Source organism: Strix uralensis, chromosome 2 (assembly GCF_047716275.1).
Source record: "Strix uralensis isolate ZFMK-TIS-50842 chromosome 2, bStrUra1, whole genome shotgun sequence".
Taxonomy (NCBI): Eukaryota; Metazoa; Chordata; class Aves; order Strigiformes; family Strigidae; genus Strix; species Strix uralensis.
In genome coordinates this window covers 102,595,529-102,616,053 of record NC_133973.1, presented here as the reverse complement: position 1 = coordinate 102,616,053, position 20,525 = coordinate 102,595,529, and positions in this window count along the sequence as shown.

The following is a 20,525-nucleotide window of genomic DNA, read 5'->3' as shown; positions in this document are numbered from 1 at the left end:
ACGAACTAACTGTCAGCTCTAAAATCTAGTCTTTCTTTGTAATTGCTGAAGAGAAAAGCCCTCCCACAATGTGATTACACCGATCTTTGCAACTAAAATTTGGTGGTGTGTAACTTGTTGTTAGGGTTAGCTGCATACATAGAATGTGCTACTTCAGCCAAATAAAACAGGTCTTTGTTGAAAATTCTTTCAAAACTAATTGGAACTAAACTGGCTGATAAAAAGGCAGACATTTAAAATGACTACCTTATTGCTGTAGAAAACTGAACTAAAGCAAAATGCACAATATCTGTTCTTTCTGCTCAGTACTGAATGTCTTATATCACTTGGCTTACTGAGGGTTAAACTGAAGGCAACTGGGATACAATAAAATCTTTCTGCAAACTAAATACACAAAATATGACTACCCCTTTCTTGCTCTGTAACTTTTGATACTGATGTCCTGTCTATAAATAGGAAACATGCTACAGTTTATGTGCATGTCTCTATCTATTCAAATCTATACCACAACATGAAAAAGTATTATATTCATCCTGTTCTGTGAATGATTGATACTAAATCTGTAAATTTGAAAGTTTTCAAAGAATTGTAAGCTATTTGTTAATTCATCTTGCATTTAAAAAGTACGACTAAACCTTCACTGTTTCCTTCTCCGTTAATGTCATCATTTCTAACTCATTGTAATTCAAGATGTGATCACTGAGAAATATCTTCATCTCTTCCTGGAAAAAATGCCTACTTAAAATAGACAATGTCTTTTTAGTCTACAGATTTTGTCATTATTATTTTGCTTATTTTTAGTGTTATACATAAATACTGATTTTTGCTGTGCTAAAATCTTCAAAGAAGTATTTGAATCTTTCCCCCAAAATCAAACCCCCCACAGAAATCAAAAGAAATTCCAGAATTGAGATTTGAGAAGCAATGTCTATAAAATGATCTATATCTTTATGCAATTTTATTTGTGTAAGATGAAATAGATTCAAGAAATCGAATAATTTTATTTGGAACCAGTATACTGCAAAACATGCTCAAGGATAAGAAAAAAAATATTTATGTGGTTCATCAAAGTTTTCTTGAGTCTATATTAGAATATCTTAGGTGTGAGGGTTTCCCTATTTTGGAACAGTTAATAACTCATTGTTCAGAGCAGCAATATGAACATGAATTATTCTATCCCAAATTTCTCAGCTACACATGAGTCTCTTCTGCTCTAATAATTATTTAATTACAAGAAGATGATTAGCTCCTAAAGGGAAGACAGGAATTGTCAGATGCGTCTCACCTAATGCTGGGTGACTATAACGTAGAGTATTATATTTGAGCTGTGTTGCCGTCTCCAGTCAGTGAATAAATGTAGGTACTAAGACATCATGTCCTTATACATCTGATTTACCATAGAAGGGGAGGAAAATTTTTATTTTATTCTAACACAGAATGACAGCAAATATGAAAAACACAAAAAAACTTTGTGAAATAGATGATCTTTGTTTTCCAAGCAAATCCAAACTTTAAATCAAATATATTAGCCAAAGAAATAAAGTAAAACATGTTGAATGAATACCTAGAATCAAATATATGTACAAAGATGAAAGTTGTTTGCTTTGAACACAATTTGTTCATTTAACAGTTTTCAATCACACATTCACCAGTTCCTTTCAGTGGTGTACTCTTTCCTTTGGTTACATGGCATCTTGCTTTATGCTTGGAGATGAGGTTTTGGCACTTACCTAGTGATCTTTAATGTTCTGTCTGCTAGACCTAACACTCAGATGAGTTTGGCGTTTTTTTTTCTGTTTTCCCTATCTCTTTCATATTGTGTCATGTTCCTGTTGGTCTAGACAAGTGACCCAGTTGGAGCAACTTTAGACCTTATCGTCCTCAGTAGTGAAAGTGTCCCAGTGCAGATAGATCCAGCAGATGGAAATTGTTAATGTGACCTGGTGTATGTATCTATTCCCTCCCAATATGTCCTAATTCATTACATCTCTGGAAATCTCTTCCTTTTCATTCTCCTGCTGACAACCAAGGATCAAAAAGAGTCTGAAAGTCATCTTTAAGCAAAGGAGAGAGACTTTCTCTTCCTCCTGTTTAAATGTTACTTTTTCTTTTTCCAAACTTGGTAGCAGTGACAAGTAGATTCTGGGCAGAAGAGGATAATCTAATTAATAAAACTGCCTAGGAATTTTTCAGTTAGCTGTTCTAATTTGAAAAATACTGCTTTACTAAAATGAAACAGGCTGGTTGGTTCACAAATCTCCTTTCAAATCTATTTTGGAAAAATACTTTAGAAATGGTCAAACTATTCCATCCCCACAGATTTTAAAGTGAACAAAACTGTATTTGATTTTGATTACTTTTAAAAAAGTAAAATAGAATAAAATGTTGATAACAGTCAAAATAGAAGTGAAATATTTAGAAATAAAAAGGAAACATGCACATATATGTTTATAATTTACATGTATATACGATACACATTTACAGAAGTATAAATAGAATTTTACGTTTTAATTCAAAATTTATTATCTCAGATATTTTTATAAAACAGGAGAAAGAATAACTGCAAAAACCCAAGCCTTAAATCTACTTCTTATTTCTTTTATTTAGCTCATATATATAATTTTTTTAAACACATAATTAAAGAAAATTCACATAGTCTGTTAAGGCCAATGTTTAGTTTACAAAGATCACCTGCTTTTGAGAAAGGGAAAGATACTTGTTTAAAATTGTTCTGTACTATTGAGCAGACTTTATCTGCAGTGCAGTTATTTTCTTCAGGGATAGATTGAAATTTAAGCCTCTATGATTATTTATAGAGCTAGATTCTCTGCTGTTTTTTGCCTTGATTGTCATTTACATTGATGCAGAGTCATTGCTACATGGGTGTAAAATACTGTGATTCTGAGCTGGTTGATATTTATCCTACTTTGCACATTTATACATCACTAGACATAGAGCAAAACACTGCAGAATTAGGCCAGCAGTTTTACACATATGGTTAGAGGAACATTAAGGTTATTTTTCACTGTGTTTCACACTGATAAAATACACGTTACCTTTTCTAAAAGAGGTAACGTGTCTTTTTTCACTGTATGAAAAAAATCCCAAGTCTCTAAGACCCCCAGCGACAGAACCCCAAACAACATTAGGTTACTGTCTTTTAAATTCTCACAGACACAGTTTACAGACATCACATTAAACATCTTTTCATATCCCTCAATAGCATCTCTGTTCTGTAGGTGTTAGGCATTCCCCCAATTCATCGGTGCAGCGTGGGAGGGAATAAACTCAAACGAAGGAAGAAAACACTCACTTTGATCATAGCCCTTTTCACATTTTTGCTAGTTTCAGCCTTTTAAGTTTCAACTCAGTTACCTAAAGACAGGAATCTATTAGTGTTTGAAATGCCATAGACCATATGAGATACCCACGCAAGGCTGTAAGATAAAATAGAAAATGTTACCTTACTGGAAGGGCAGCTGAAGGACAGGTGGGACAACATAGGTCATCTCAGATGCACCTATGTGCTGATGTTTATGCACCTCAAAACCACCCTAAGAGTTTCAGAAATACACACAAAAAGTAGTAGTATATGTTGTCATTTAAAGGGAAATGTTGCCTTAGAATAATCCTGGCTCTCTGAAGCCAGATCAAAGACTTCCTTCACTAGAGATCTGATCTCAGTCTGCCAGGAGAGGTAAAAACATTAACTTAAAGCACCTTTGTGTGTTTTATTTCATAACTGGAGCAGACTTTAAGGATACACACAGCTAGTTAATACTATAAGTCTTGATAACTGCATAAGATGACCAAATCCTTCTGATAAAACCCTACTGTCCCATTTTGAAGCATGCAGAGTATGAAGCACATCGGGATTTCAGTACCTGTGCTGAATAACAGCTCATATAAAGTTGTCATAGATCAGTTTTTCTACTAAGAAGTGAAGCAGGATTAATGAAAAAGTCTCAGGGCAGGATATGACCAGATCTAAATAAATTTTTATTTGTCCTGCAGCTAGTAGTGTAGCTTGCAATCAAAAGAGATCCCTCTCCCTGGTATACCCAATGTATTTCTCCAGATTATCAGTCATTTCTACATAAAGCTGAGGCTGGCTCTGAATCTGGACTGTAGACCCAGCTGTAGTCCCTCTTCCTCAAGTTTAACTGGGAGAGGAGTGGCTGTAGAACAGCCCTGCAGAAAGAGATCTGGGAGTGATGGTCGACAGCAGGCTCAATATAAGTGAGCGGTGTGCCTTGGCAGCCAAGAGGGCAAACCACATCCTGGAGTGCATCCAACGCAGCATAGCCAGTTGGTCAAAAGAGGTGATTATCCTGCTGTATTCAGTGTTGGTGCTGCCTCACCTTGAGTACTGTGTACAGTTCTGAGCCCCACAATTTAAGAAGGATGTGAAGGTACTCAAATGCGTCCAGAGGAGAGCAACAAAGCTGATGAAAAGGCTGGAAGGAATGTCCTAAGAGGAGTGGCTAAGGACTTTGGGCTTGTCTAGTCTGGAGAAAAGGAGTCTGAGGGGTGACTTCATTGGTCTCTACAGCTTCCTGAGGAGGGGAACTGGAGAGGAAGGTGCTGATCTCATCTCCCTGGGATCCAGTGATAGGATGGAATGGAATGGCTCAAAGCTGTGCCCAGGGAGGCTTAGACTGGACATTAGGAAACATTTCTTTACAGACAAGGTGGTCAAACACTGAAACAGGCTTCCTACAGAGGTGGTGGATGCCCCAAGCCTGTCAGTGTTTAGGGGGCACTTGGACAGTGCCCTTGATAATATGCTTTAACTTTTGGTCAGCCCTGAACTGATGAGGCAGTTGGACTAGATGATCATTGTAGGTCCCTTCTAGCTGAAGTAGTCCTATTCTATTCTATTCTATTCTATTCTATTCTATTCTATTCTATTCTATTCTATTCTATTCTATTCTATTCTATTCTATTCTATCAGTAATACTGAAACTACCACATCATGGCAATTTTCTGTATATATCTTAAAGTATTCAGTCAGCTGGTATCCTTTATTTGCATGAGGCACCCTGGAAAATTTGCAGTTCACAAGGTAATTTTAGTATCCAACGCAAATTTAATGTTATGAATTCTCATAATATTTGAAGATTGTAAGATTTGATTTCTCATAAGATTTTGCAGACCAGAGAAAGTTTGACTAAGCATCTAAATCTCCCAAGATTCTTTAACTGCTGATATTAATGGATTTACCTTGAAAAGACAGAACTGTGTTTTACAGAGGGACTTCTGTCTTCAAACAAAATTAGACTACTTGCCTAAGGCTTTGAATAGTGTTCTACTTTCAAAAAATCAGCAGACCAGAAAAATACCTTTGATGATGGTGTCACTCCAAACCATTTTGACAACATTTTCAGTCATCTTAAGTGTCTAACACTATCATATCTCTGTCATTCTTAATGGGTTCCCTTCCCTTCCCTTCCCTTCCCTTCCCTTCCCTTCCCTTCCCTTCCCTTCCCTTCCCTTCCCTTCCCTTCCCTTCCCTTCCCTTCCCTTCCCTTCCCTTCCCTTCCCTTCCCTTCCCTTCCCTTCCCTTCCCTTCCCTTCCCTTCCCTTCCTTATTCTCCCCCTCTCCCCTCCCCTATCCCCCTTCCCCTTCCCCTTCCCCTTCCCTTCTTACAGGGTTCTTGTCTACACTGCTTATAGCATTTGAGGAGAGGATCTGACATCTCTTTTGGGTCCCAAATGGTGTCAGATGACTGTAGGAAATTATTATATGGGGGATGAGGTGGGTTTTTTTTCAGTTCCAAGTGTCCAAAATAATGTGAAGGCTGTGCTGCAGTCACTAAGGAGTGAAGCATCCCCAAAAGCACATCTGAGTTTCACCACAGCTATTCACTTCAGAGAGAGCTTGTGCTTAGTCAGAGGAGTCTGGGACTAACCTGGACTGAGACTAGGGACATGCCTAATCTATCCCAGCTGGCAGGTGTTCAAGCAACATCACTTCTCTCCTGCTGTTTCCAAGGAGTGGCTACACCTCAGTTTCCCTGCTAATCAGTAGTCTGCCTTTTCCCCAACAGCAGAGTTTTATATAGCTCTTTGATTAAATTAGAGAAATAACACACCTGTCAGGGTAAAAATACAAAGTCCTGGGAAACAAATAACCCTTCCCCACTGGCTTCTGTGTCCTCTTCTCCCCTGCTCTACACCAATTTTTCACCTGAAAATATTGATTTTGCTAAAATTACTTGTTTTTTCCATTGGGAAAGTTGAAATTAAATGTTTTGTGCCAGCTTGACATTCATTTGTGCCAGCTGAGCTCCCTTGGAGCCTCATGGGAGATGTAGCTTGTGCACTTTATGCCCCCTTCCTCCCTGTGGGTTGGGCTTCCTGTCTGAACTACATCTTCTGTAAGGAGAAACCCAACACCATTCCTTTCTATCAGTTCATCTTTTTGTATCTCCCTGTGTTTCTCTGCTTCTTTCTAGAGAGATCCCATTTCTCCTTTTCCTCAGAATTTCTTTTTTTCATCGGGAAAACAGATTTTTTTTCTGCTTCTGCCTAATGTCTCCCAGCTTCACTACTGTCAGGTCCACAAGAGCCTTACCTTCCACCAGATGTATTCTTCTGAAGGGTACTTTGTTCTGTGCTGATAATGAGGACAGGCTTTGCTCAATAAATCCCTTTATATGTCAAATATATCTTTTACATTGCCACAAAAGAGTTTGGTGTATCAAAGAAGGTTTGAAAGGAGATTGGATCGCTTTTTGTATTGCACTTGAGATTCAGAACTCCTGCGGTAGCCTGGAAAAAGAAAAAAACCTGTTCCTACATTTGGATAATTTGAGGTTTTGTCTATATGAGTTTTTTACTGTTTTCCTTTTAACAATTTTTACTGAAGCCCTATAGATTGGTCACGTCTGGGACTGGTATCTCTGGTGGCAGTACTTCAACATGCACACAAACATTGATAAACCAGTTGCCCAAATGTGGTGTCAAGAGAATATTTTTCCCACATTAGACTCTCAGGGATTGCTTTTTCCCTCTTTCTGCCATGCATGACATGGTTTGCTTTCTAGCCTCATCTGTGAGATTCCTTTATGAATAAATGTGTATTCACATCCTGTTGTAAGGTCCGAAAAATTAGGAATGCCCTTGTCCTTCTCTGATTTATTTTTTCTTTTTTTTTCCCATTTTGTTGTTTTTATTTTCTTCCACTCCTTTAGTACCTTTCACTGGATGAAATCCTTCCTTTACCATCTCCTGCAATTCCATTTCTGCCTCCAGCTATACTGGTAATAGTGCTAGTTGCATTCTTTTCCAAAGAACCCTACTAAGTTCTGCACATTTTTGATAAGGATGTACTTAAAATTATTAGTTTTAGATATATTTAAGTTGTTCTACTTTTTTGTTATGCAATTTTTACTATTTTTGTCATATGAACTTGGCTTTAGACATTTGGAGATTGTTGTTTGTTTTTTATTTTGTTTTGTTTTTGCTTTTGGGTGTTTTATTTTCCTTTTCTTATATCAAACTGAATTGAATCTGGTGACCATAGTAAATATTAATCATTGCTTGAGAAACCTTTATAAAAAGAATTCTATTATTTGATCTCAATGGCACAGGAACAGCAGTAAAGTGGCTCTCTGAGCCTTGGTTCAAAGCTAACAATAATGAAGTCTATTTGTTGTTTATGAGCACTATTTACCTGAGTATGTCTTCAGTAAAGACACTAGGATTTGGCCCTTAATTAGCATGATGGTGGATAGGGAATGTGTTGCACTAAAAAAAGCAATTATATTGCAATAAGGCTACAAACCTAAAATTATAAAACATTTTGTGGCAGTTGAAATAAAAATTATATGTATTTGGGACAGGTTTTTTTATTCTCTGGTACCTTGACAAACAACCTATTTAGCTTCTGGCTCACAATATTGACAACACAAAACAAAACATCTCATATCCCATGATTAACTACAGTACATTACTTAACATAGATCTTTCCATGTTCAGTTGAAATGGTTGATTTCAACAATGTTAGAGCATGCCTCAGAAGTTCAAAAATTCATTATAAAATGTTGATTTTGGAAAAAAAAAAAAAAGTTGTTTCTTCAGTGAGGGAACAAAATTTCTTTTCTGAAACAAATACATTTTTACACTGAGGATAATATTTATTTCTCAGTATGTGAGATATTTACCTGGATATTTTTGGAAGTTGAAGAGAATTAGACTACAGATATCTGGACATCCACTCCAAACAATAAGGAGATCCAATATAATCTCATAAATCACAGATTCGACATGAGGTCATCAGCTTTAACCTGATGACATTCAAGGATAAATAAATAAATATGTAGGAGTTGTGTGTATGTGTCTTTAGTGAAGGTAGCACACATTTTACATTTTGTGTACTTTTTTTCTTCTGTACAGAAGGGTTAGAAACTTCTGGAAATAAGGGAGGGAGGGACAGAGGGAGGGAGGGACAGAGGGAGAAAAAAGATTTGTCTGCAGCCACATGACTCTAAGCCCTTTAACAATAATAATGTGGTGGGTTAACCCTAGCTGGATGCCAGGTACCCACCAAAGTTGCTCTATCACTCCCCCTCCTTACCAGGACAGGGGACAAAAAATATAATAAAAGGCTCATGGGTCGAGATAAGGACTGGGAGAGATCAGTCATCAGTTATTGTCATGGGCAAAACAGTCTCGACTTGGGGAAATTAATTTATTACCTATCAAATCAGAGTAGGGTAATGAGAAATGAAACTAAATGCCAAAAAACACCTCCCCCCTTAGCCCTCCATTCTTCCCAGGCTCCACTTTACTCCTAATTTCTCTATGTCACCCCCCTCAGTGATGCAGGACAGCAGGGGATGGGGGTTATGGTCAGTTCATCACACATCTCTGCTGCTCCTTCCTCCTCATGTTCTTTCCCTGCTCCAGCATGGGGTCCCTCCCACTGGAAACAGTCCTCCACAAACTTCTCCATCAGCCTTCCCACAGGCTGCAGTTCTTCACAAACTGCTCCAGCATGGGTCCCTCCCATGGGGTTCAGTCCTTCAGGAACAGGCTGCTCCAGCGTGGGTCCCCGGTGGGGTCACAAGTCCTGCCAGCAAACCTGTTCCAGCATTGTGTTCTCTCTCCAAGGGTCCACAGGTCCTGCCAGGAGCCTGCTCCAGCGTGGGCTCCTCCCTGGGCTACAGGTGGAGATCTGCTCCCCCGTTAACCTCCGTGGGCTGCAGGGGCACAGCCTGCCTCACCATGGGCTGCACCAGGGGCTGCAGGGGAATCTCTGCTCTGGTGCCTGGAGCACCTCCTGCCCCTCCTTCTTCACTGACCTTGGTGTCTGCAGAGTTGTTTCTCCAAGTATTCTCACTCCTCTCTCTGGCTGCAGTTGCACAGGGTTTTTTTCCCCCTTCTTAAGTATGTTCTCACAGAGGCACTATCACCTTTGCTGATGGGCTCAGCCTTGGCCAGCGGCGGGTCCATCCTGGAACTCTATCGGACATGGGGGAAGCTTCTAGCATCTTCTCACAGAATCCATCCCTGTAGCCCCCCCGCTACCAAAACTTTGCCAGGTAAATCCAATACAAGCAAAAACATCAGACTGTGATAATAATATTTTAAAAAAGGGCACAATTTTTTCAGTGCTCTCCTTTTTCCTGCAATAGTGTAGCATGATTACACATAACATTCTGTGATACTTAAAAGCTATGTTTATTCAGAGAGATATTTCATCCTATAAATCAACAGGATTTTTAAAGACACCTCCCAGAAAAATATTCAGGTAGAATTTCAATATTTTGTGTACTATTTCCAATTTAGGAAGTACATAAACAAGATGTCCTTCAGGTATCGGACTCACTGTCATTAACTCCAGTCAAGGAGGAAGAAAAAGAGGTAACAGCACAGAAAATAGATAAATACACAAACTTTGTAATTCAACAAATACTCTTGCTGATAAAAAAATCAAAATTCTTTTTGTTTTTCTATGATGTCCATATGTTTATGCATATGTGAATGACACAACTGTCTTGTGAGTTAAAAATTTACCCAAGTTCTCAGGGATAATAACAGTAGCAGGCTGCCGCTATCAGTGGAATAGGGTATGTGAGGACAACAGGCTACATGGGGCTATTGCTTTCATTCCTGCACAAAAGGACATTGAGGAGAGTGAAGAAGGTAAGAAGAGTGAAACAACAAAGCTCAGAGGATGTCAGCATAGAGGAGGAATTAATATACACCAGAGAATACTGAGAATAGTTGGTTGAAAAGATATTTTTATCAGCAGTAGGCAAACGGAATCAATTCTTAACCATAGTTCAAGGCTGAGAGACTACAGACAAAAAATAACACTTCAGGACAGATAAATCAGTACATGCTAGTGATTCATCCACCAATAAAATTACACTTATTCATTCAGATGAAATAATAAAGGAAATAACAATAAAGATTGTGACATCATGGAAAAGAGGGATGTCTGAAAAAGTAAAGAGAATGTGTTAATGTCATGCTCTGAAAGTGTAAGGACAAAAAACAATATTTAAGCAAAGCCAGAAAATATGCATGCTGTCTGACTGAAGTTTATGAAGAAGTCTCAGCTGAGTTTACCAAAGAAAAATGTCAGATGTAGTTTGGAAAGGAGTACTGGAGAAATCCAGGTTAAACGTCATTATTTGGATGCTGTTCATTTCAGCGAATGCACTTTAGTGGAAGTTCTACTCCCAAGATATTTCTGAGATTAATTGGGTAGATCTAAGAGAGCTAGAAAGTTTTCAGAGTTTGTAATGGATGATGTTTTAATTTGGCTTGGAGAGTTTAAATTATGCAATGGGAGATTTTGGCAAGGTTTTCAGAGAGTAAGAAGAAAGTACACCAAAGACTTAGCTTAATCTAACAAACGTTCTATACGTTAGACACAGAGGGACTAATCCTTCACTGTTTTGTGCCCTCAGTGTAATTTTGTGTAACTGCAAGGAGAACTCTGCTTTAATAGCATCCACATTACACAGTTCCAAATAACTATATCAAACATGAGACAGCAGAAGACTATGCTGAGTGTGAATCACTATACACAGATCCAGGTGAAACTGGACTCTGAGTTTTTCTTTCGCTATAGTCTCTTTGCAGTGTCCTACCAACACAAAGGACATTACAGGCATTTAAGTATAATGTAGGTTTTAGAGTAATAAAATAAAGTCTTTTGGGGGAAAAAATCTTTTCTGTTTGAAATACATTTTATTTGTGTGGTAAACTGGAATGGAAAAGTCTGGAATCCATCATTAAAATCCATTTAAAACTACATGAATTCTAGACAGCAAACTGAAAAAAATGGTCTTTCCACAATGGGTTACAGAGAAATTATTTAAATAACTGCATGAGATGAGATCGTTCTATCTGTAAAAAAACAATTTAAGTAAAGTATCAGAACAAATCTGATATTGCCATTTCAGCACCAAACTGCCTCTCTCCAGCTATTTACAGTGTAATTGCCATCCCAATTTCAGTGAAGTTTTGAAATATTTTTCTTTCATGCTGTTTCAAAGAGTTGCAAGGGTTTTATGAAACTTCAAACACATCTGCATTAGGGGGAGTAGGGGATAGGAGGAAAGCAACCCGCACCACCGCCCAAGGCCATAGGCCATAGGAGACTGTGTTGGAGAGAGTACAATCACTCTACCCCTGGATGGAAGGAGAAAGAAATCCTTCCTACCATGTTTTCCCAGGTCTCACTGAGTCATCTCTGTCCCCGAAATCTCCCTTGGCTCTGGAAATCTGGGGAGAAATGTGTAATAAAGATCTTAGTATCTGAAAAGTGTTTCAAAAGGCAGTCTCCCTATTTTCTTATGTCACCAAATAAAATTTAAATAAGAAATAAGTTAAATAATTTGTATGTATGGAAAACAAACAGTTATCCACAATTCAGCACCATAAATATTTCCAATTAACATTTTAGTATGAAGCATATGGTTAAGAACTTAGGTTCAATTCAAGCAGAACACCATTTGGGATTTAACTGATAGGTATTCAGTAAAACTCTACAGCATGTTTAGCAAACAGCAGCAAAAAATGTGTGACCAATTTAATCAGTGTGTGCATTGGGAGTGGCTATAAATATGTTTCTAATGAATACCCAACTACCCTTGTGAAATCAACATTTATGTGCCGCTTTTTCTCTCCCCCCTCCACCTGCCTCCTTGTAGTCTGTAGGTATTCACTAGCGAAAACAAAACCAAAGAAACATAAGCAAACCATACATGCAAGGGCAAGAGAGGAGCTCTTGCAGCTGAGTAGCCTGACAGAAAGGAAGGCAGGTTACATCCTCACTACCTTTGGCTGGATTAACGAACACGCATACGTGCACGCAAACGTTTACATTTGCAAATGGACGTGTATGGAGTAGCACTAAAGCTTCTCTTGCCTCTGGAGTTTTGCAAATCTATGTTCTAACCTGCGGATTAGACTCATGATGGGACAGGCATCAGGGAAGTGATCCACAGGCTCTGTTCCTCTGAGACAAACAGGCCCAGGATATAGCCAAGATCCTACTGGAAGTGGGGAAGGGATTTATATCACCACTCTTTGCTGGATCTTTTCAGCAGAGGACAGCTCTCTGTAGACTGATTTTCTATGCTGACTATTAGGAAAGATTTGTCCTGGATCTACTGCCAAAATGACAACAGCCTTTTCATGTACTGTGATGTGTTTCTACAGTCTTGTTAATAGAGCAATATTCCATTTACTTTGAATAGTGGAGTACCGTTTTGACGGTCTTCTGTCTTAATGATGCCACAGCAAAAGCTGGTGGTGGTGGAGTGGTTTCTGGTACTTGAAAAACACAGCATAACGGTTGCTGTATAGCTGCGTGCTGGAGTAGGGAAAGGAGAGGACTAAGTAGCTGTTGAGGAATGACACTTTGCTTTTCATATTCACTGACATTAAGCAAAATGTTCTTGCTCAGGAGAAGAACTTAATCAATCAAGAAATGATTTTAAGTACCTTTAAAATCGCTTGTTGTCTCAATTCTATATGCTAATGCAATGATTCATGTGGCTTCAGTACTGCAGGTTGCAATCAGTCTTTCCAGTAACTAAACACAATCCTTTTAACTAGCATCCTGTAAAATCCACATTAAGAGGCTGCAAGCCTACTTCATTAATCTTTTCATTAATCTACCATTCAGCCATCAGACAAGATGGGTACTAGGCATCTGTGGGCCATTTTATATAGGTTTTACCCCTTAAATTTCTAGAACATAGTAATATCTTGGTGTGCATTGTTGCAAATGTGTCTGACAGCATTTCTATCTTCATCTGATCAAAAAAAGCATATAAACCAACAAAAAGTTCTATTCTGGGGATTGGTTCATATCTAAAAATTTTCTGAAGTATTTAAAACATTTTCTTTTAGGAAAAAATATGAGATATGGGTTGACAGCTTCTATGACAAGTTTTAACCCAATGGGATTTTAAAAAGCTGATAAATTAATCCTGAAAATCCAGGTTTATAATGGAAAGCCTTGTAGGCTCTTACCTGTATTGCTAGTGAGAGCTGGTAGAATACTAACACTTTTAAAAAAAATATTTTCAAAATGTTTTATTAATGAAGTGCCAAAGCTATAGCATTGGGAAGAAGAAAAATCCCCCTATTAGATTTTTTTGTAGAATTCATTTTATTCATCAGAAATATTTTCAAACCATTTCTTAAATTAAATTTTTCTTTAAAAAAATAACACTTTTGTTTCTGTGCAGCATTCCAACTAAAGATCTTGGGCGTCTTTGCAAACATTCATGAATTTAGGCTCTCAACCATTATGTGGAACATATAATTGTTCTCATTTTACAAATAGATAAACTGAGTCACACAGTGAAGCTGGCTTATGTATTGCAGTTCTCCTTCTTCCCCATTCAACTTGCACTATGCATTTCAGTAATTACTTATTCATTGCCCCAGAATTCACATGTAAATTATTTATATACCCATTCATCTAGGAGATTAATTAATCTACTACATTTATCTGAAAGATTTGGTCTCCATTCCATGGTTCAGGAGAGACAAAGGAATGTACCATCCAAAACAGACACCAAGGAGCATTAAGTGTCTTGACTAAACAGAGATTCCAACCAACAACTTCCAAAGGCTGAGAGGTTCATTCCACCTCGCTTGTGAGCTGTCCAAACCAGGAGTTTAACTGTCCTGCACTACTATAGGTACCAGAGGAAGGTGATGATTCAAGTCACAAGTGAAGAAAGTCTTTAGCCACAAAGTGCATGTTTAAAAGGAAAAGAGTTTCTTTCTTTTTTTCCCTGTTGATTAGCTTATGTAGCACACCTCAGTGTGCCAAAGTGCAGTGGCTTTAATGTTAAGACATTATTTTTGTGGATAGAAAACTAGAATGCTTTTTCTCCCTATAAACTTATGCAAAGAAGCCCAGGTATCCCACTGAGGGCTCTAGGGTCTTTCCATAGCCCTGGTATTTCTCAGTGGTATTATACCTTTGTTCAGAGCTCAAGCTAAAATCATACACAAAGAAGTGGCAACATGAAGCATAGGATAGGATGGGATGGGATGGGATAGGATAGGAAGGATAACTCATATTATTTATTCCTAGTTTTGTCTTCTAAAAGACATGAAATGGCTTTGACTGTGGTAGCTGTCATTTTGAATGTCACATTTACTTCCTACTCTTACTAGTGATAGAGTGTAAGAGTCTACTGTCTATTCTCCATTTCAGCCCTTTCTGCCCATTATATAATTTCCAAATAGTCCCAGAGATTCTATCTTTACTACTAAATCAAAGTGAAATGACTTACACAAGCTTTGTTCCCAAACTCGAAAGACTTGGACTTTCTTAAGTAACAGGAATCAAGCAGAAAAAAGAGGAATCTGATCTCCCTACACACCTCTATGGGTACAAATATAGTTAACAGCATAAACTTGGTGAATTTTCACTTGTCCAGAAAGGCAGCACTGCTAGATTTATTCCATCTATACACTGCAGAGCTGTGCCCATGTTAAGTGGGTATTTGATTGTATTCAGCAATTGCTGCCTGATCATCAATGTCTGTGAATCCATTTGAGGCACCATATAAAATTCTCCCTCACTATCAGCATTTCCAGCTATTGTAATTTCCCCAAAGAAATAGGAGATTTATTTTACCCAGCTACAGTACTTGAGAGATTTATCAGGGCTGGACATTGTATAACTGCTAAATGACCCTCCTGGAATACATGACAAACCAAATATTTTATTTCTCTCTCTCTCCCTCCCTCCCTCCACTTTTCTTTCTTTCTTTCTTTCTTTCTTTCTTTCTTTCTTTCTTTCTTTCTTTCTTTCTTTCTTTCTTTCTTTCTTTCTTTCTTTCTTTCTTTCTTTCTTTCTTTCTTTCTTTCTTTCTTTCTTTCTTTCTTTCTTTCTTTCTTTCTTTCTTTCTTTCTTTCTTTCTTTCTTTCTTTCTTTCTTTCTTTCTTTCTCTTTCTCTCTTTCTCTCTCTCTCTCTTTCTCTCTCTCTTTCTCTCTTTCTCTCTCTCTTTCTCTCTTTCTCTCTTTCTCTTTTTCTCTCTTTCTCTCTCTCTCTCTCTCTTTCTCTCTTTCTCTTGCTCTCTCTCTTGCTCTCTCTCTCTTTCCCTCCCTTCCTTCCTTCCTTCCTTCCTTCCTTCCTTCCTTCCTTCCTTCCTTCCTTCCTTCCTTCCTTCCTTCCTTCCTTCCTTCCTTCCTTCCTTCCTTCCTTCCTTCCTTCCTTCCTTCCTTCCTTCCTCCCTCCCTCCCTCCCTCCCTCCCTCCCTCCCTCCCTTTTTTTCTCTCTCTTTCTCCCTCTCTCATTTTCTGTTTTCAGTTTTCCTTTCGTGTTGAGAATGACTTAAGAAAAATGGAAATGTGTGAAAGCCTAAATAAATGTTCTAAACATCACACTTGCCCATTATGTTCCTTCAGTGCTCCATTGTGTTGACATTCAGGTGCATATTGTCATTTACAATTCACTCAGGCATTTGGTGGATCATATGATGATCTGAATCTCATGACTTACAGTCCATGCATCAGTAGCTCCAGTCGACAGGGATTTTTTTTTAGGCAGAATGTCAGCCAGTGAAGGATGTCAAAGTGTTAGAAAGACTATGTCCTTGTTCCAGCCACATTTTTAGAGTTTCTATGGCTCCTCTGCTGTCACCAGTCAGCATCTGACTGTCAAGTGGCTGAGAACTTGAGGAAAGGCAAGATGAGAGCAGAGAAAAAAGGCATTTTTAAAGATTGTGGGGCTAGTGTAATTGCTCATGGCTGTTTGAAGGGGACAATTTTTCATTATCAGGTCATGTTTTACTGTTGTATGAGGGTTTCTCCTTTCCTAAAACATTACAGAGAAACAAAAGATGTTCAGAAATCTAAATATATGCATTGAGTATTCATTTTCAAAACCACCAACAAAAAGGGCTTTATATCAGCAGTTTCCCATTAATGCACCTCTAAATATTGATAAAATTGTATTTGTGACTTTTTCACAAGAAATATAATTATTTTACTCAGCAACTCTTCCACGGTTGTAAAATGCCACTCTTGCATTCCCCTTTTTACAATGATTGTTTCATGCTGCCCAGAAAGTCTTCAAGCTGGTTTAAATTGATTTGCAAGTGCAACTGATTGCTCACACTAGCTCTTTATGCTATATGTTATGCTTGAACTCTTGTTTATGGTCAAAGATGAAGTGTACTGTATAAGTATATATATCAAGTCAGGAATTTATTGTTAATATAACTGATATTTTAACACTAATTGAAGAATATTTTTAGTCTAGGTCTAATTTTACAGAAAAAGAAAGGAGTAATAATGCAGCTGTAATACTTGTATGGAGGAAAAAGTCTTCAGTAATATTAATAACACAATTAAAATTGTATTCATTTTTCTATTCATTTTTTCTGGTGTTATGCCTATCCTTCCACTGCTTTTTTGGATCTTAAACTACTGACTACTTGAAGTAGCTACTTAAAATAGCTTTGGACTACTAGAGAGGATAACACCACAGATTGTCAGCTTGTCCCCCTTGCTCTGGCAGGAATATGTTGTTGATGTTGGTGGCTTCTTCCTCATTATAGGATCCACTTCGGGTCATTTTTATATGTTTACTATCATGTTTTAACACTTTTACTCTGTCCTTATTGGTCAGCAGCTCCATGTTATATCCAAATTTACTGTATATGGTGGATTTTATGCATTAGATACTAGTTTTGTTCTCTTTGTTACCTCTAAACCAGTTTTACCCAGATCCAGATCTGTGTTGATGTAACTGACCATGGATGAGTTGTTAATAGCTGTGAGATGTTTATAGCTGTGGGGTCATCAGTGTCAGCCTTTGCTCCATCCCTTATCTCACACCAGTGTGCTTCTCTAATGGTCGACCGTATTTCTCTACATCATTATGTCGGAGTCAAACATCTCTCCTTCTCCATAGAGTAACTCTTCATTACTGCTATCTATACACACCTAAGGATGTACCACACAGAGATAAAGTAAAACAAATTATCCATAGACATCTGGCCAGTTAGAGAAATTGTGGTCACAGTTAACCAGGAGAAACAATGCCGCAGGCAGGTCAAGAAAAGCTCAAGCAGAGCAGGTCTGGCAAGTCTCACTCCTGCAAACTCAGTGCAAAACATATAGCCTGTTACTAGCAATAACAATACCATATTAGAAGACATACATATTACATGTGACATATATCACAGGGTAGCAAGAAGAAGAGAGGCATTGTTTCAGGAAGAAAAACTTGGGTGTGCAGCAACATGAAAGAGGGTTAATTTTTCACCTGATTCACTTTCCCCAGTGTTATGTTGCTGAGAAGACTGATGGGGACTTTGCAGCTGATTCTGTTTAATGCAAGGATCAAAATTCCAAGTGTAAACCCTTTACAATTTTGCATGTGCTTAAAATCTTCCTACAAAAATGTGTAATGAAATCATTTGTGAAACAAACTTAGAGGCATTGATGTAAATGGTTCTAAAATATTTTTTATTTCTGTTCTGAATGAAAACCACTGCTTCAAAGTCTGATAGATTTTACCAGGACTGTGATCTGATTGAAGAAGCCTTGGTTCTGGTCATTTTATATAACACTGTCACAGCTATGTCTGCACAATGCTGGTGGTATTTCAACTATGGAGGAGCTGTCTTTTCTGAAACGATATAAAAATTACTTCTTTTTGCATTAATTATGAGAATGATGTGGGCTCTTTCTGTCTTTTCTTTCTCTCTCTTTCTCTCTTTTTGTCATTCTCTTTTTCCTTTCTGAGTGCAGCAACTGATATAATAAATAAAATAACCTGTGGATTGGAAGATGGCCCTGTGCATCCATGGTTCCTGATGAAACATCTGTGGCATTTCTTATTTCTGCTTAATGTATGAATTCATGCTGATCCCCAGTGAGACTCTACACAGCATAATAACATCCATCTTAAATACATTTTTTTATGGAAACACCTCGTATCTCCTATCTAGTTGTTGTTAGGTTTTATCAGTTAGGACTGAGCTCCCTAAGGATGTAAACATATGACTTGAACTAATTTGATGCACTAAAAATGAATATTCCTTATACACCCTCTGTATCTCTGAATAAACCTACTATTACTGGTAGAGGTGATGTGCATTGAGATTACCTCTTTCTCAGCATTAAACAGAGCCTGCTATATAACATTTAAGTGCTTTTGTCACAGTCTCATTCTGTGTGGTTTTTTTTTATTTTTTATTTTTATGCTAGTTAAAATTGCAAAACAATAGGAAACATCAAGAATAATATTATTCTTAAGCCTAGTAGAGGTGAATCAGCCAAATCTGAGGCTGAAATGACAAGCACATCAGTCACTGACACAAACCAGCTGCCAGGCCTCTTTATATGCAAGTCATTCAGTAAGATATCAAAACGTGGAAAATATAATACTCCTACCAACATTTCTTGTTGAATTAATACCCAGGTGAGTTCTTCTGAAATGCTGCAGTTGTGTCTTAGAAAAAACAAGAAGCAGTAAAGCATCATACTTATTAGGACCCAATTTGCCACAGCAGCAGTCAAGTGCTTCAGCCTCTCCCAGTGGCAATGGGGAGGGAGGACTGGGGATAGGGAAACTTAGATTAAATTCATAGTGCAGTGCACATTTAGAATTCAATATTGACAGCTCTAATTACACACACCTTTCCATCACAAGTTCATTAACTAAGAGGAAAACGCTAGAAACAGCAGTATCAACTTCTCATGTAAATAAATAAATAAGTGCAGAGCCAAGCACTCCGGAGTTTTTGACATTTCCCCTTTCTTTCTGGCAAAGCCCCACATGTTACTCCCTGCATTTTTTTTTTTATTTTTCAGATTAGAAGAAAAGAAAAATCTGTCTGGGTATTAATCCTTCCTTCAAAATACCACCTTAAAATTTTACAGAGTTTAGGATATGATGTAATAATCTTAGGGTATTTGCCTTCCAACAAGTTTTTAAAAACAAGCAATCTTAACTACTCTTCAGGCTTCCTCTAAAATAGATGAAGGAAATAAACACGTAGAGAAGGCAAATATTTTAGAATAGGCTGAACTGTTTTATGGAAATAATTCATTCTCTCCATCAGCAAGAGAGAGAGCTTGGATGGCCAAATGCAGTTTGAGTTGAATCCTGCTTCTTCAGAAGATACCACTAAGAACACAAGAAGTCCATTACTCAGCACAAGATCAAAGGAAGACCTACGTGTAGGACATTAGACCTGTAGGACATTAGGCCTCTGTACAATTGCATGTGTCAGCCATAGTCCAAATGCAGCATTTTACAGCATTGGAACAGGATGTTACAGTCAGTTAACTTTAAATATGATTTCCACCAGCATAGAAGTTGATAGAAGTAATTCATCAGCATATCCCAAATCAAGTAAGTGGGACAACTCAGTCTATTTACAATTCACAAGATACAGATAATGAGGGATGGGGTTTTGTTGTATAAGGTACTGTTCCATCATATTCACCATAAATTCTTGGTAAGACTAGCTTATGCATTGTACCAACAAACACAGTTTTTATAAAAGATTACATGTAGATAATTCTAAACTTCACCAGTGCAGGCACAGTCCCCTGCTCTTCCTCTCTAGTTCTGTATATTTAGTTTGATAAAATTTGTAGTCATTTGAACCCTTATGAAGTATGGATAGCTCTTTTCTTTGAGCATCATGTCTCCAGAGAGATTAAAGCTGTATATTGAGTTAGGCTGTGAATTAATTACTGCAAAATCTGGTTTGGTTCTAGCATCAATTTGAGGGTGTGTAATTCACATGAGCGATAAGGTCGCAGCCAGTCCACATGTAATAAATTACCTCTGGTAAGGAGGTGTGCCAGGAATTTGGGGGAAAGGGTCACTGGTGCATCCTTCTCATGATCATGTGAGACCATTGGTGGGGAGCTCATATAGGACTGATGCATGCCTAGTTTAGGACAAGTTAAGGCAAGGTGACCACAGTCAGTAAAGAATTCCTTGTCTGATTTTCCATTTAATAATAATTTATTCAAAATTTCATAAAATACCAAGGTATTCTAA